This window comes from Chiloscyllium punctatum, chromosome 18 (genome assembly GCF_047496795.1).
Source record: "Chiloscyllium punctatum isolate Juve2018m chromosome 18, sChiPun1.3, whole genome shotgun sequence".
Taxonomy (NCBI): Eukaryota; Metazoa; Chordata; class Chondrichthyes; order Orectolobiformes; family Hemiscylliidae; genus Chiloscyllium; species Chiloscyllium punctatum.
This window is the reverse complement of record NC_092756.1, coordinates 72,752,109-72,768,663: the sequence shown is the minus strand read 5'-3', so window position 1 is coordinate 72,768,663 and position 16,555 is coordinate 72,752,109. Positions and strand designations below refer to the sequence as shown.

Below are 16,555 nucleotides of genomic sequence, written 5' to 3'. Positions count from 1 at the left end.
GTCACAAAGAGGATTGATGAGGGCAGAGCAGGGGATGTGATCTATATGGACTTCAGTTAGGCGTTCGACAAGGTTCCCCATGGGAGGCTGATCAGCAAGGTTAGATCTCATGGAATACAGGGAGAACTAGCTCTTTAGATACAGAAATGGCTCAAAGGTAGGAGACAGAGGATGGTGGTGGAGGGTTGTTTTTCAGACTGGAGCCCTGTGACCAATGGAGTGCCACAAGAATCAGTGCTGGGTCCACTACTTTCCGTCATTTATATATATGTTAGTATCATTAGTAAGTTTTCAGATGACACCAAAATTGGAGGTGTAGTGGACAGCAAAGAAGGTTCCCTCAGATTACAACGGGATCTTGATTAGAAGGGCCGATGAGCTGAGGAGTGATGGGTGGAGTTTAATTTAGATCAATGTGAGGTGCTGCATTTTGGGAAAGCAAATCTTAGCTGGGCTTATAGACTTAATGGGAATGTCCCAGGGAGTGTTGCTGAACAAAGAGGCCTTAGAGTGTAGGTTCATAGCTCCTTGAAAGTAGAGTCACAGATCAATAGGATAGTGAAGACGGAGATGGATTCTATAGATGGGAGGTTGGCCTTTGTGATTGTCCGGGCCGAGTTCACCACTCTCTGTAACCGTCTCCGATCTTGAATGGTGCAGTTGCCAAACCAGGTAGTGATACATCCAGACAGAATGCTGTCGATGGTGCACCTATAAACGTTGGCAAGGGTATTCTCTGTCAGTAATATCCGATGTTCTGGAGGGATCAGTGTTGAAGGGTTGGTTTGTTGATGAGAGTGTGATGAGAGCTGGCTTCCAAAAGCAACCCCTCTAACCACACTCTCAGGAATATTGTCCCGATCCAGAGACAGCAGCCACTTGATCACCAACTTCAACATTCAATCCTGCAGATCCCCGAAAATCTTGTGCAAGATCATGTTGGATACCACTGACCATCAACTGAATGCAGAGATAGGGATTTTTCCAAAATAGATTAGAAATGGAGGATAAGCCACAGGGACACCCCAGATGGGATTTGAACCCACAATCCCTGGCTTAGGAGGCCAGTGCCTTATCCATTAGGCCACTGGGGCCCCACATGCAGGTTGCCAATGGCAGCCTTTAAATACTGCACCCTGACCTCGCATAGTGTGTGTTTCTGAGTGTCAGATGCTCACTGATTGTTTTTTACCCCTTCCATCTCATGCTAAATTGTTGGCTGCTTGATAAATTGATCCCGCCTCCCATTTCTCCCCAAATGGACCGATGAGAAATCAACCAAACTCCAACTTTCTGGATTAGTGATGCTGGAAGAACACAGCAGTTCGGGCTTTTGCCCGAAATGTCGATTTCGAAGCTACTTGGATGCTGTCTGAACTGCTGTGCTCTTCCAGCACCACTAATCCAGAATCTGGTTTCCAGCATCTGCAGTCACTGTTTTTACCACCTTCAAACTCCAAATTTGCACATCTCAAGTCTGAGGAAAATGGAGCAGACAGGAAAATAGCAAAGGGCTCAATGTTATTTTGTGCAGCACTTTCAAGATATTTGCAGTTACTGGGGAAGGAGGAAGTGGAGATGTTGCAAAAGCTGCATTGAGGACAAATCAACACAATCTTAGCGGGCATTCAGCCCATTGTGGCTGTGCTGTCTCTTTCAGACAATTAACCCCAAGATCTCCCAATTCCCGGAATTACCTTGTGAAAGTTTCTATTAAACAGCATTTGCCATGATCTCAACACAGGCACAATGATTTTTAACAGAGTAGTTTAAAAATCCAGTCAATTTGGATTGAGATGGAGTTGACATGGGATGAAAATCAGCCACTGCAAAGATCAGGCTGAAAAATGAAATCCCTGAAATCCCAGATTTCAGAGGCCAGTGCCATAGCCATTAGGCCACGAGGGCACTATATTGGCAGACCACTGGAAACAGTTGACCACAAATGAGTGCGACAGCCAAGCACACTCCCAGATCTGTGACAACACACTGAGGGACGCACTAAAGGTTCAGGCAGCTGCTGCCAAGGTGTAACAGGGAAACAACACAGTCTCAGGTCTTTCTGACAAATGATCACATCGTCCTTTCAGTTCTCAGACCCTCTTGGTGCCTGACACTGAACAGAGATCGATTCCTGCCCAAGTACAAAATGCCTTTCTTTCCACAACGATACAGAAGGTTTGAGAAATGTCAATATTCCAATGGTTTGTTGGTTCTTTTCTCTCTGCATAGACTGTACACAACTGATTTAGAACCTTTGTATGCATTTCCAAATGATGTTACAAACTGTTTCAATACTTTGTTCACAAAATCAAGTTGAAACGCAAATCAAATTTAGTCTCCCTTTGTCCCCATCACCAACAAGAATACTTGAGTAAAGTTGTGAGGAATTCATCAGAACAATGAGACTCCAGGAATTCTTCCAAGATGTCAGCAATGATCCCAATGAGCCAACCAACGAACGGGAACAGTCATCAGAGAGATCCATCGTGGAGCGACCAAAGAAGGAGTTGATTTGTATCCCTGCGGAGGGCTGCTGTCCTGACCTTGAGATGTATGCTCAACCGTCAGGAGATGGGTGAATGACAGATTTAAAAATCTCACAACACCAGGTTAGAGTCGAACATGTGGAAGCACTAGGTATCGGAGCACTGTTCCTTCATCAGGTGGTTGTGGAGAATAAGATTGCAGGACACAGAATTTATAGCAAATGTTTACAGTGTGATGCAACTGAAATTGTATCTTGAGAAAGACCTGGATTGTTTGTTAAGTCTCTCATCTTTTAGAATGGCCAGGTTGGTTTTCGTTCTTTCATATGTAAATTGCAAAACTTTTATCAAAATTTACATTCTCAAGTGAACTTTAACAATTGGTGTCATGTCAGCCCAGATGATGTATTGAAGGTGTGAGCTCCCCTGTGTGAGGCTGTCTGTGCCGCAATGGTCAGACTGATATTAATCTAATAAACAGATTTACAGCATCTTAGATGATTCATACAGTTTTTGAGCAAAGTAAAATATAATTCTGTAAGTACAAGTTCATCACAAAAACTTATATGTGCGTGTGTATATGTGTGTGTGAATGTATGTATGTGTGTGTATATGTGTGCGTGTGTATGAGTGTGTATACGTGTGTGCATATGTGTGTGTGGGTGTGTGTGTGTGCATTTATATGTGTGTGTATATGTGTGTTGGTGTGTATATGTTTGTGTGTATGTGTATGTGTGTGTATGTGTGCGGCTGTGTATGTGCGTGGCTGTGTATGTGCGTGTGGGTGCATATGTGTGTGTATGTGTGTCTATGTGTGTGTGCGTATGTGTGTGTACGTGTGTGTGTATATGTGTATGTGTGTGTGGGTGTGTATGTGTGTGTATGTGTGAGTGTGGGTGTTTATGTATGTGTGTATGTGTCTGTGTATGTGTATGTGTGTGTATGTATGTGTGTGTATGTGCATGTGTGTGTATGTGGGAGTGCATGTGTATATGTGTAGGTGTGTGTTTATGTATGTGTTTATGTGTGTGCATGTGCGTGTGTTTGTATGTGTGTGCGTGTCTGTGTCTATGTGTATGTTTGTGTGTGTGTATGTGTGTGTATATGTGTGTATATGTGTGTGTGTATGTGTGTGTTTGTGTGTGTATGTGTGTGTATACGTATGTGTGTGGATGTGTGTGTGGGTGTGTGTGTGTATGTATGTTTGAGTGTGTATATATGAGTTTGTATGTGTATAAGAGTGTGCGTGTATGTGTATGTATGTGTGTGTATGTGCATGTGTTAATGTGTATGTATATGTGTGTGTTTGTGTGTGTATGTGTGTGTGGGTGTGTATGTGTGTGTATGTGTATGTGTGTGTGTATCTGTATGTGTGTGTATGTGGGTGTGTGTGTGTATGTGTGTGTGTTTATGTGTGTTTGTGTGTGTGTTTATGTGTATGTGTTTATGTGTGTGTGTATATGTGTGTTTGTGTATGTGTTTATGTGTATGTGTTTATGTGTGTGTGTATATATATACGTGTTTGTGTGTGTGTGTATGTGCGTGTATATGTGTGTTTGTGTGTGTATATGTGTGTATTTGTGTGTGTATGTGTGTGCACGTGTGTGTGTGTGTGTGCGTGTAGGTATGCTTATGTGTGCATATATATGTGTGTATGCGTATGTGTGTGTGCGTGTATGTGTGTGTATGTGTGCGTATGTGTAAGTGTGTATATGTGTATGTGTGTGTATGTGTGTATGTGTATGTGTGTGTATGGGTGTGTGTACATGTGTGCATGTATATGTGTGTATATGTATGTGCATATGTGTGTTTATGTGGATGCGTGTTTGTGTGTGTATGTGCATGTGTGTTTGTGTGTGTATGTGTGTGTGTATATCTGTTTATGTGCACGCGTGTGTATGTGTATGTGTGTGTTTGTGTGTGTGTATATGTGTGTATGTGTGTGTATATGTGTGCATGTGGGTGTGTGTGCGGGTGTGTATGTGTGTGTGTATGTGTAGGGGTGTGTGTATGTGTGTGTGTATGTATGTGTGTGTATGTGGGTGTGCATGTGTATGTGTGTGTGTTTATGTGTATGTGTATATGTGTGTGTATGTGCATGTGTGTATGTATATGTGTGTATGTGTATGTGTGTGTGTATGCAAGTGTGTGTGCGTATGTGTGTGTGTTTATGTGTATGTGTATATGTGTGTGTATGTGCATGTGTGTGAATGTGTGTGTGTATGTGTGTGTGTGCATCTGTGTGTATGTAAGTGTGTGTGTATGTGTATGTGTGTCTGTGTTTCTGAGTGTGTGTGTGTATGTGTGTGCGTGTATGTGTATGTGTGTGTGTCTGTGTTTCTGAGTGTGTGTATGTAAGTGTGTGTGCGTATGTCTGTGTGTGTATGTGTATGTGTGTATGTGTATGTGTGTGTGTCTGTGTTTCTGAGTGTGTGTGTGTATGTGTGTGTGTGTGTGTGTGTGTGTGTGTGTGTGTGTGTAGTTGAATGGGGTCACCTGTAATGTCCCAGTTGAGGCCATCTCCATTGTTACCAAACTTGGTGATCAGCCTCTGCTCGGCCACTTTTCATTGTTGCCTGTCCCGAAGTCCCCCTTGGAGGAAGGTCCGAGGTCGAATGTCCCGAATTGCTGAAGTGTTCTCTGACTGGGAGGGAACACTCCTGTCTGTTGACACTCAGAACAGCACCACCCCCCCACCCCATATACACACATGCACGCGCGCGCACACACACACGCACATACACATGCACAAACACACGCACACATGCACGCACGCACACACACACGCGCACACACACACGCACACATACACGCACGCGCACACACACGCACACACACAGACGCGCACACACACATATATACACTCACACACACACACGCACGCACGCGTGCACATCACGCACCCGCGCACACACACACACACACACACACACACACACACACACACACAAGCACATATAAATTTGTGGGGTGAATTTGTATTTGCAGAACTACATTTTACTTTGCTCAAAAACTGCATGAACTACAGAGCTACGGAGAGAATTGTGGCAGCTCCCAGAATCAGGTGACTCAGTGGTTAGCACTGCTGCCTCACACTACGAGGGTCCCAGGTTCAATTCCAGCCTTAGATAACTGCCTGTGTGGAGTTTGCACATTGCTCTGGTTTCCTCCCACAGTACAAAGGTGAATTGGCCATGTTAAATTGCCCATAGTGTTACCTGTTTCCACACTGTAGGTAGTCTAATCCAGGGGAAGGATCTGAAGGCCCTAATTTACGAGGGCTCTAAGCTCATGCCTTTCCAGGACTTCTCAGCGGTGGTAAACCAGAAAAGAAAACCTTACGACGATGAGCCTAAGACATAGGAATGGAAGTAAGGCCATTCAGCCCATCGGGTCCACCCCCCGATTCAATCGTGAATGATGGGCATTTCAACGCCACTTCGTGGCACTCTCATCGTTCACCCTTAATTCCTTGCGCGATCAAGAATTTATCAATCTCTGCCCTGAAGACAATTAACGTCCTGGCCAATGCTGCGCTCCACGGCAATGAATTCCACAGGCCCACCACTCTCTGCCTGAAGAAATGTCTCCTCATTTCCGTTCTAAATTGACCCCCCTCTAATTCTCAGGCTGTGCCAATGGGTCCTGATGGAAACACATTCCCAGCATCCACCCTTTCTAAGCCATGCATTATCTAGTAAATTTGCATTAGATCTCCCCTCAACCTTCTAAACTCTAATCAATACAATCCCAGGATCCTCAGCTGTTCATTGTATGTTAAGCCTCCCATTCCAGGGATCATCTGTGTGAATCTCCGCTGGACATGCTCCAGTGCCAGTATGTCCCTCCTGAGGTGTGGAGCCCAAAATTGGATACAGTATTTCAAATGGGGCCTAACCAGAGCTTTATAAAGTCTCAGAAGGACATCGCTGCTTTTACATTCCAACCCTCTTGAGATAAATTGTAACATTACATTTGTTTTCTTAACCACGGACTCAACCTTCAAGTCAACCTTTAGAGATTCCTGGACTATCATTCCCAGATCCCTTTGTACTTTGGCTTTATGAATTTTCTCCTGTTTAAAAAATAGTCCATGCCTGTATTCCTTTTTCCAAAGTGCAAGTCCGAGCATTTGCTCAGGTTGAATTTCATCAGCCATTTCCTGGACCACTCTCCTAAACTGTCTAAATCTTTCTGCAGCCTCCCCACCTCCTCAGAACGACCTGCTTGTCTGCTGAACTTTGCATCATCGGTGAACTTCGCCAGAATGTCCCCCAGTCCCTTCATCCAGATCATTAATATATAAAGTGAACAGCTGTTGCCCCAACACTGAACCCTACGGGACACCACTTGTCACCAGCTGCCATTCCAAGAAAGAACCCTTTATCCCAACTCTCTGCCTTCTGTCAGATAGCCAATTCCCAATCCATGCCTGTAGCTCACATCGAACACCATGGACCGTCACCTTACTCAGCAGTCTCCCGTGAGGCACCTTATCAAATGCCTTTTGGAAATCTAGGTAGATAACATCCACTGGGTTTCCCTGGTCTAACCTACTTGTTACCTCTTCAAACAATTCTAACAGGTTTGTCAGGCATGACCTCCCCTTACTAAATCCATGCTGACTTGTTCTAATCCAACCCTGCACTTCCAAGTATTTAGAAATCTCATCCTTAATGATGGATCCTAGAATTTAACCTACAACCGAGGTTAGGCTAACCGGCCCATAATTTTTCATCATTTATCTTGATCTTTTCTTGAACAAGGGGTTTACAACAGTGTTTTTCCAATTATCTGGGAATTTCCCTGACTACAGTGATTTTTGAAAGATTAAAAATAGCCTCTACTATTTCCTCAGCCACCTCCCTCAGAACTCTAGGATGGAGACCATCAGGGCCGGGAGATTTATCAATTTTTAGACCTTTTAACTTTTCTAGCACTTCCTCTTTTGTAATGGCTACCATATTCAAATCTGCCCCCTGATGCTCCTTAATTGTTAGGATAATGCTCATGTCTTCCACTGTGAAGATTGACACAAAGTATTTACCAAGTTCTTCAGCCATTTCCTTATCTCCCTTCACGAACCGTCCTGCATCAATTTGGAATGGCCCAATTTCTACTTTTGCCTCTCATTTGTTTCTTATGTATTGAAAGAAACTTTAACAATCATTTCTAATATTACTGGCTAGCTTACCTTCATATTTGATCCTCTCCTTCCTATTTCTATGTCTTTGTTATCCTCTGTTTGTTTTTGTCGTCTTCCCAATCTTCTGATTTCCCAGTGCTCTTGGCCACTTTGTAGGCTCTCTCTTTCCCTATGATACATTTCCTGACTTCCTTTGTCAGCCCTGGCTGTTTACTTCCCGCCCCCTGACGGATAATGTTTCTGCCAAGAGAAGACTGAGGGAGTTTGGGATCCAGTACTCTCTGAGGTATCCGGCGGTGCTCCGATAACCTTACATGGATCCGTACATCTCTTTGATACATCGGAGAAGGCAAGAGACTTTGTGGACAAATTAACCGAATCTGAACAATTTAGTATCTACAAATAGTGTTGTTTGGTTATGTCTTTGTTTTTTTTAAAAAAACCGAGGAAGTCCAGTTGGAGCTTTCTTTTCCTTGTTTTCCCGATTGGTAATAATCCGGTTTAAACTGTGTTTGGTGGCGGTTGAGATGTGTACTTTCAATTTCTAAGTGAAGTGAGAGCAGTAACAAATTAAAAATTCTATACATGAATGCGCGAAGCATTAGACACAAGGTGGATGAGCTTGAGGCTCTTTTGGAAAGTGGCAGATACGATAACTGAGGATAACTGAGACGTGGCTTCATGGGGACAGGGCCTGGGAAATGAATATTCAAGGCTACACGTGTTATCGTAAGGATAGACTGACGGGCAGAGGGGGTGGGGTGGCCTTGTTGGTAAGGGAGGATATTCAGTCCCTTGCGCGGGGGGACCTAGAGTCAGGGGATGTAGAGTCAGTGTGGATAGAGCTTCGAAACACTAAGGGTAAAAAGACCCTCATGGGAGTCATCTACAGGCCCCCAAAAATGTAGTCTGGATGTTGGAGGTAAGTTGAATCAGGAGCTGAAATTGGCTTGTCGCAAAGATGTTACTACAGTTGTTATGGGGGACTTTAACATGCAGGTAGACTGGGTAAATCAGGATGGTATCGGGCCTCAAGAAAGAGACTTTGTGGAGTGCCTCAGAGATGGATTTTTAGAGCAGCTGGTGCTGGAGTCGACCAGGGATAAGGCGATTCTGGATCTGGTATTGTGTAACGAACCAGAATTGGTCAGTGACCTCGAAGTGAAGGAGCCATTGGGAAGTAGTGACCATAATACAATAAGCTTCAATCTGCAATTTGAGAGGGAGTGGGTACAATCTGAAGTGACAATATTTCAGTTGAATAAAGGGAAATATGGAGCTATGAGGGAACAACTGGCCAAAGTTCAATGGTTTAATACCTTAACAGGGAAGACCGTGGAGGAACAATGGCGGATATTTCTGTGTATAATGCAGAAGATGCAGGATCAGTTCATTCCTAAAAGGAAGAAAGATCCCAGGAGGAGACATGGGCGGCCGTGGCTGACAAGGGAAGTAAAGAAACATATAAGGTTAAAAGAGAAAAAGTATAACTTAGCAAAGATAAGCGGGAAAACGGAGGACTGGGAAGTTTTTAAAGAACAACAGAGGATTAGTAAGAAGGAAATACGCAGAGAAAAAATGAGGTACGAAGGTAAACTGGCCAAGAATATAAAGGAGGATAGTAAAAGCTTTTTTAGGTATGTCCAAGGCAAAAAAATGGTTAGGACAAAAATTGGGCCCTTGAAGACAGAAGCAGGGGAATATATTACTGGGAACGAAGAAATGGCAGGGGAATTAAATGGGTACTTCAGATCTGTGTTCACTGGGGAAGACACAAGCAATCTCCCTGAGGTAACAGTGGCTGAAGGACCTGAACTTAAGGGAATTTCTATTTGCCAGGATTTGGTGTTGGAGAGACTGTTAGGTCTGAAGGTTGAAAAGTCTCCGGGACCTGATGGCCTGCATCCCAGTGTACTGAAGGAGGTGGCTCGGGAAATCGTGGATGCGCTGGTGATTATTTTCCAGAGTTCAATAGAATCGGGGTTGGTTCCTGAGGATTGGAGGGCGGCTAATGTTGTGCCACTTTTTAAGAAGGGTGGGCGGGAGAAAGCAGGAAATTATAGACCAGTTAGTCTGACCTCAGTGGTGGGAAAGATGCTGGAGTCTATTATAAAGGATGAAATTACGGCACATCTGGATAATAGTAACAGGATAGGACAGAGTCAGCATGGATTTATGAAGGGGAAATCATGCTTGACTAATCTTCTTGAATTTTTTGAGGATGTAACTCAGAAGATGGACGAGGGAGATCCAGTGGATGTACTGTACCTGGACTTTCAGAAAGCTTTTGATAAAGTCCCACACAAGAGGTTAGTGAGTAAAATTAGGGCGCACGGGATTGGGGGCAAAGTACTAGATTGGATAGAGAATTGGTTGGCTAATAGGAAACAAAGGGTAGTGATTAACGGCTCCATTTCGAAATGGCAGGCAGTGACCAGTGGGGTACCGCAGGGATCCGTGCTGGGACCGCAGCTTTTTACAATATATGTAAATGATATAGAAGATGGTATCAGCAATAACATTAGCAAATTTGCTGATGACACAAAGCTAGGTGGTAGGGTGAAATGTGATGAGGATGTTAGGGGATTACAGGGTGACCTGGACAAGTTAGGTGAGTGGGCAGATGCATGGCAGATGCAGTTTAATGTGGATAAATGTCTGGTTATCCACTTTGGTGGCAAGAACAGGAAGGCAGATTACTACCTCAATGGTATCAAATTAGGTAAAGGGGCTGTTCAGAGAGATCTGGGTGTTCTTGTCCACCAGTCAATGAAGGCAAGCATGCAGGTACAGCAGGTCGTGAAGAAGGCTAATAGCATGCTGGCCTTCATAACAAGAGGGATTGAGTATAGAAGCAAAGAGGTGCTTCTGCAGCTGTACAGGGCCCTGGTGAGACCACACCTGGAGTACTGTGTACAGTTCTAGTCTCCAAATTTGAGGAAAGACATTCTGGCTATTGAGGGAGTGCAGCGTAGGTTCACGAGGTCAATTCCTGGAATGGCAGGATTGCCTTACACGGAAAGACTGAAGCGACTGGGCTTGTATACCCTTGAGTTTAGAAGACTGAGAGGGGATCTGATTGAAACGTATAGGCTTATGAAAGGACTGGACACTCTGGCAGGAGGGAACATATTTCCGTTGATGGGGGAGTGCCGAACCAGAGGACACAACTTAAAAATACGGGGTAGACCATTTAGGACAGAGATGAGGAGAAACTACTTCACCCAGAGAGTGGTGGCTGTGTGGAATGCTCTGCCCCAGAGGGCAGTGGAGGCCCAGTCTCTGGATTCTTTTAAGAAAGAATTGGATAGAGCTCTTAAAGATAGTGGAGTCAAGGGTTATGGAGATAAGGCTGGAACAGGATACTGATTAGGAATGATCAGCCATGATCATATTGAATGGCGGTGCAGGCTCGAAGGGCAGAATGGCCTACTCCTGCATCTATTGTCTATTGTCTATTGTCTAAGTTATACCAGAGGATGGGTGGGGTATTTACCCCATCGATCTTAAATGTTTTTTTTCTTTATTCATTTTGCTATTCTATGGTATATTTACTTTCTATTCTGCTTGTGTTTGTGGTACGGCTCTAGCGAGAAGGAGAGAAAATGGTTGGGATGGCTAGATGCCCACTTATGGGCTGTTTGGGATGGGTAGTTACCCCCTTTGGGCAGGAGGTGAGTTCCCCAATTCAGCGCCATTGGCACTTTATATGGTGGTTTGTATTGCTTTTATTCTTTGATAGTTTTGTAGGTTTGTTAAATGTCGTGGTTTCAGTTTATGTAGTTTTTATATTTGATGGATCATATGACACTAAGGCTCAGTGATTTGTGGTTCGAGTTCCTCCTCTCTGGAATTTAAATTTTACTGCAGAATGTAATGACTTGATTAAATGGTGAACGTGGAATATGAAGGGAAGTCACTCACCAATTAAGAGGAAGAAGGTACTTTTGAGTCTTAGAAAGGAGAATGTGGATAATCCTTTGTTAAAGGAGACGCACTTGGATGACAGGGAGCATTTGAAACTACAGAAGAATGGCTTTGGTCAGGTTTACTTCACATCACTGAATACCAGAAGTAGGGAAGTGGCTGTATTGGTGAGGAGTAATCTTACATTTAAGTTACGAGAGTGTGTTAAAGACACACACACAGGAGGTTTGTAACTCTAATAGCATTGATAAATGGGGAAGAATATGGTGTTATAAATGTTTCTTGCCCTCAAGCTCATCCCCTCAACATTTTGCTAGATGCGTTTTCAAATTGATCAGTCTTGTGTCCTGGCATATCACTAAAGGGGGAGATTTTAACTGTCTCATGGATCCCACAGTGCAGATGTTGCCAAAAGGCCCCCGACTCCCTCTGTACAAACTAAACAATTAGTGGATCTGTGTGTGGAGTGAGGGTTGGTGGACATCTGGAGGTGTCTCCACCCTACAGGCAGGGATTTTACGGTTTTCTTTTCCAATCCACACAGATGTCACACCAGGATTGATTTTTTTCCAATCCCCGTGGCAACCCTGGACTTGGTGGCACCTTGTACGATCGGTAATATTACCATCTCTGATCACACTCCAGTGTACCTGTTGGCTAAGATTAAGGATGTTACAGTGGGTCCAAGTCACTGGCAAATGGATTCCTTTATCCTCAAGGATAATACATTTGTGGAGCAGTTCTCTCAGAAGCTTTGGGCATTCCTAGGCATTAACTCACGCTCGGTTAGTAGCCAATCCTTCCTTTCTGAAATTGCCAAATCCTATGCCAGTGGGTTAGTTATTTCCTACTCTGCCAGTAAGAGGCGGCAGAAGGGTGAGCAGCAACGTCTCCTCAAAGCACGGTTGAAGGCAGCTGAGAAGGCCTACTTTGACAGGCCCTCGTTGTTCAAGTTACAGAGGATTATGGTGTTGCGGTCTGCATTGAATTCCGTGCTCACGCAGACAGCAAAGAACGAGCTTACTTTTGCAAAGCAAAGGTTATATGATCATGGTGACAGGTCTGGTAAATACTGAGCATATCTCGCTAGGAAAAGGAGAGTCCCTCAAGCCATTACGTGTTACTGTGAGACTGTGTTACCTTCTATTGTTAAAGAGGACCAGACGGGCTTCATAAAGGGCCGCAGATCCTCCAATAATGTTAGGAGGCTGCTTAATGTAATTCAAGTGTGTCAACAACAGTCAATATAGGGATTGGTGATTTCTCTAGATACAGAGAAGGCCCTTGACCGAGTTGAGAGGGTGTACCTTTTCTATACTCTGGAGCGGTTTGTTTTGGGCGAAGTTTTTATAAGATGGGTAAAGGTTCTCCACAATGACCCTCTCACTGCAACCATCACCAACAGGGTGTGATCAAGCAATTTTAACATTTTTTGGGTCAGCCGACAGGTCTGTTCCCTTTCCCCACTGCTTTTTACAGTGAGGATTGAATCATTGGTGGAGGCCATTCATAGGGATCCCAATATATCAGCTCCAGACGTGGGGTCAAATTTACATCAGAGTTTATTGTATGTGGACGATGTCCTCATTCTTTCATCAAATCCAGCAGTTTCAGTCCCTCGCCTGTTAGCATGCATCTGTGTGTTTGGCACCTTTTTGGGGGACAAGATTAATCTTTCAAAATCAGAGGCTATGCCTATGGGTGGTCTTATGAAAGTGTTAAGTCTTGAGGGTGAATATCGATTCCCATTTAAATGGTCACAGGGGGGTTTTGTGTATTTGAGCATGTCCATTACTCCAGTTCTGAATCGGCTGTTCAAAGCCAATTTTGTTCAATTATTTGACAAAATCAAACAAGACCTTCAAAGATGGAGGCGCTTCTGGTCTCGTGGTTGGGTCGGATAGCGCTTATTAAGATGAATATTCTCCCTTGTTTACTATACCCTATATGGATGCTCCCCCCGATTTTCGAGAAGCAAACATTCAGGAGACTGAACGTCTGTTTCAGCCCCTTTATTTGACATCGTCAGTGGCCCCTCATTAAATGAGCTAAACTGCGATTGTCTCACAGACTGGGGGGAGTGGATCTCCCAGACATTAAAAGCTACCAACGAAGCTCACTTTTATCCTACATGAGTGATTGGGCTTGTGGGGACCCTCTTTCAATATTGTTAGATATTGAAACCTCCCAGGCTAAGGTGACCCCTTACTCGCTTGCTGTGTTTGGACAAAATGAGGACAGTAAGTGAATATTGCCATAACCCAATAGTTATCGATACTGTTAAAGCATGGAGGGCAATTCGGCAGAGGGAAGGCAATATTGGCAAGACATCTTCTCTTACACTGGGTATGCCGGGTTTTCAACCGGGGATGATAGATTCAGGATCCAAACATTGGGCAGTTAGGGGTGTGTCTTGCGTGGGTGATTTGTTTGAGGGAGACACAATGATGTCCTTCGATCAGTTAGCACAGAAACACAAGCTACCGAACAGGGACCTCTTTCGTTTATTTCAAGTTAGAGATTTTATTCAAAAAAAGACGACACTTTTGACTGATCCGTCCAAATGCGACATAGAGAGAGGGGGGATTTAGCATCATATTCTGCAGTCCCCACAAAGTTCTGTATTTTTCTGACACAACATCCCACCAAACCCAACACAGACCTGGGGATGATTCCAGGGGAGATGAGAAATCGAATTGACATCAGACAAAGAAGATCAGCCGTGAAGACCAGGCTTAAAAGTTAGCCATCCCAGATGGGACTTGAACCCACACTTCCAGGATGAAGAGGCCAGTCCCTTATCCAGTCCCTTAGCCTGTAAATACTGCACCCTGAACCTCTCATATTGTGTTCTTCTCTGAGTTTTATACTCACACTGATTGGTTGTTCCCCCTTCCATCTCACGCTAAATCATTGGCTGCTTGATAAAATTGATCTTACCTCCCATTTCTCCCCAAACGGACAGACAAGAAATTAACCAAACTCCAACTTTGCACAACTCAAGTCTGAGGAATATGGAGCAGAGAGGAAAAGGGCTCAATGTTATTTTGTGCAGCACTTTCAAGATATTTGCAGTTAGTGGGGAAGGAGGAAGTGGAGATGTTACAAAAAGCTGCATTGAGGACACTTCAATAGGATCTTAGTGGGCATTCAGCCCATTGGGGCTGTGCTGTCTCTTTCAGACAATTCACCCCAAGATTTCCCAAACCCTGGAATTACCTTGTGTAAGTTTCTACTGAAGAACATTTTCCATAATCTCGAAGCAGGCAAGTGATTTTTAACGGAGTAGTTGGAAAATCCAGTCAATTTGGATTGAGATGGAGTTGATATAGGATGAAAACCAGCCACCACAAAGACCAGGCTTAAAACGTCAACACCCCAAAAGGGATTTGAACCTCCAATCCACTACATCAGAATCTACAGTCTAACCCATTAAGCCACAAAAACTCAGTGACAATACTCTACTGGGAATAGTTGATCTTAAATGAGTGCTACAGCCGAGCATATTTCAAGATCTGTCACGACACACTGAGGGATACACTAAAGTTTCGGGCAGCTGCTGCCAAGGTGTAACAGGGAAACAACACAGTCTAAGGTCTTTCTGACAAATTATCACATCATCCTTTCAGTTCTCAGACTCTCTTGGTGCCTGACAATGAACAGAGATCGGTTCCTGCCCAAGTACAAAATGCCTTTTTTGTCACGACACAGAACTTTGCGAAATGTCAAAATTCCAATCGTTTGTTGGTTCTTTTCTCTCTGCATAGACTGTACACAACTGATTTAGAACCTGTGTGTGCGTTACTATTTGATCTTTTATGAATAAAGTATATTTTTTAAATTATCAAAATCTGGAGAGAGAGAAAATCTGCACGAAATTGCGAGACCCCCCTTTGTGGAAAAGAGCCAGCCCTATATCGGGACAGGAAGGAGATTCCAATGGCCCAGCATGGATTGTTCCAGTTAATACCCTCGCCTCCTTGACCACAAAGTGAAGTGGGAGATGGCACGGGGCAGGGTGACACTAGGCACACGGACACACAAGATGGCCTCTGAGCCATAAGTTGGCCACTTGGCACACAAGATGGCCGCTGGACCACAAATGGAGAGAGACAGCAGTGCAAACATAGACACTGCCTGGGGCCACCAGAATGCCAGCACATTGCACTCACAACCGAGTTGATTAGTTTAAGGCGGATGGGAGAGACAATACACATGAATAACATACACTGCCCGCCGAAGGGTCTGGGTCAGACAACAGCTTTGATAGAAATGTTAGATACAGCCTCAATACAGAGTGATAATAGCCAGGGCTGCAGTAATCGTCCTTCTCAGGAAGAGCGATTAGCGCCCATTACTACAGCAACTGACTTCAGCGCAGACGCTGAAACTGACAACAACTGCACTGAAATTAACAAAGGCCACGCTGGAACTGACAATAACTGCACCGAAACGATCAAGGATTCTGCAATGTTTACAATAAACAAGCCATGTTACAGAGACAATAACCTCATCACTGACCTATTATATCACAAAATGTATAACAGTATCTTGACCATGTGCTCCGGGTTGAGAGAAGAATCACAGCTGACCACTGTGCTGTTGGTGCTGCTCTCTCCCCGGAGCTCCGGGATTTCCTTGGACAATAAACTCTGTTGGTGAACCCCGACTCTGACTCAGAGCCTGGTGATTTTCAGCAGTTGCCTTCCCACAAATGTTTGTCCAATCTGTGGATGTGGCACTCCAAGTTCTCCAACGATGGCCTAACTACCTCACATCTCCATCATAGCCTCCTTGCAATTGTATTCAATACCTTGACTAAGAAAGGTAAGGACCCAAATGCATAGCCACAGACCCATCAGTTCCAACCTTGAACACCCAGATTTCAATCATTTCCATTGACATATTGGACATCATCATAAATACCAAACATGTAGGTAATCTGTTGTTCAAGTGGTAATGTTGACAGAATATAGCTTAGACTGATACCAAC

The 16,555-nt window shown here is 44.1% G+C and overlaps 1 non-coding gene across 1 annotated transcript; it reads right to left on the bottom strand.

Annotated features, from left to right (window-relative positions):
- Positions 1-1,021: 1,021 nt before the first annotated feature.
- On the bottom strand, positions 1,022-1,094 carry trnar-ccu (transfer RNA arginine (anticodon CCU)). The gene has a single exon. It is a non-coding gene; the product is annotated as a tRNA-Arg (tRNA).
- Between the last annotated feature and the right edge of the window lie 15,461 nt (positions 1,095-16,555).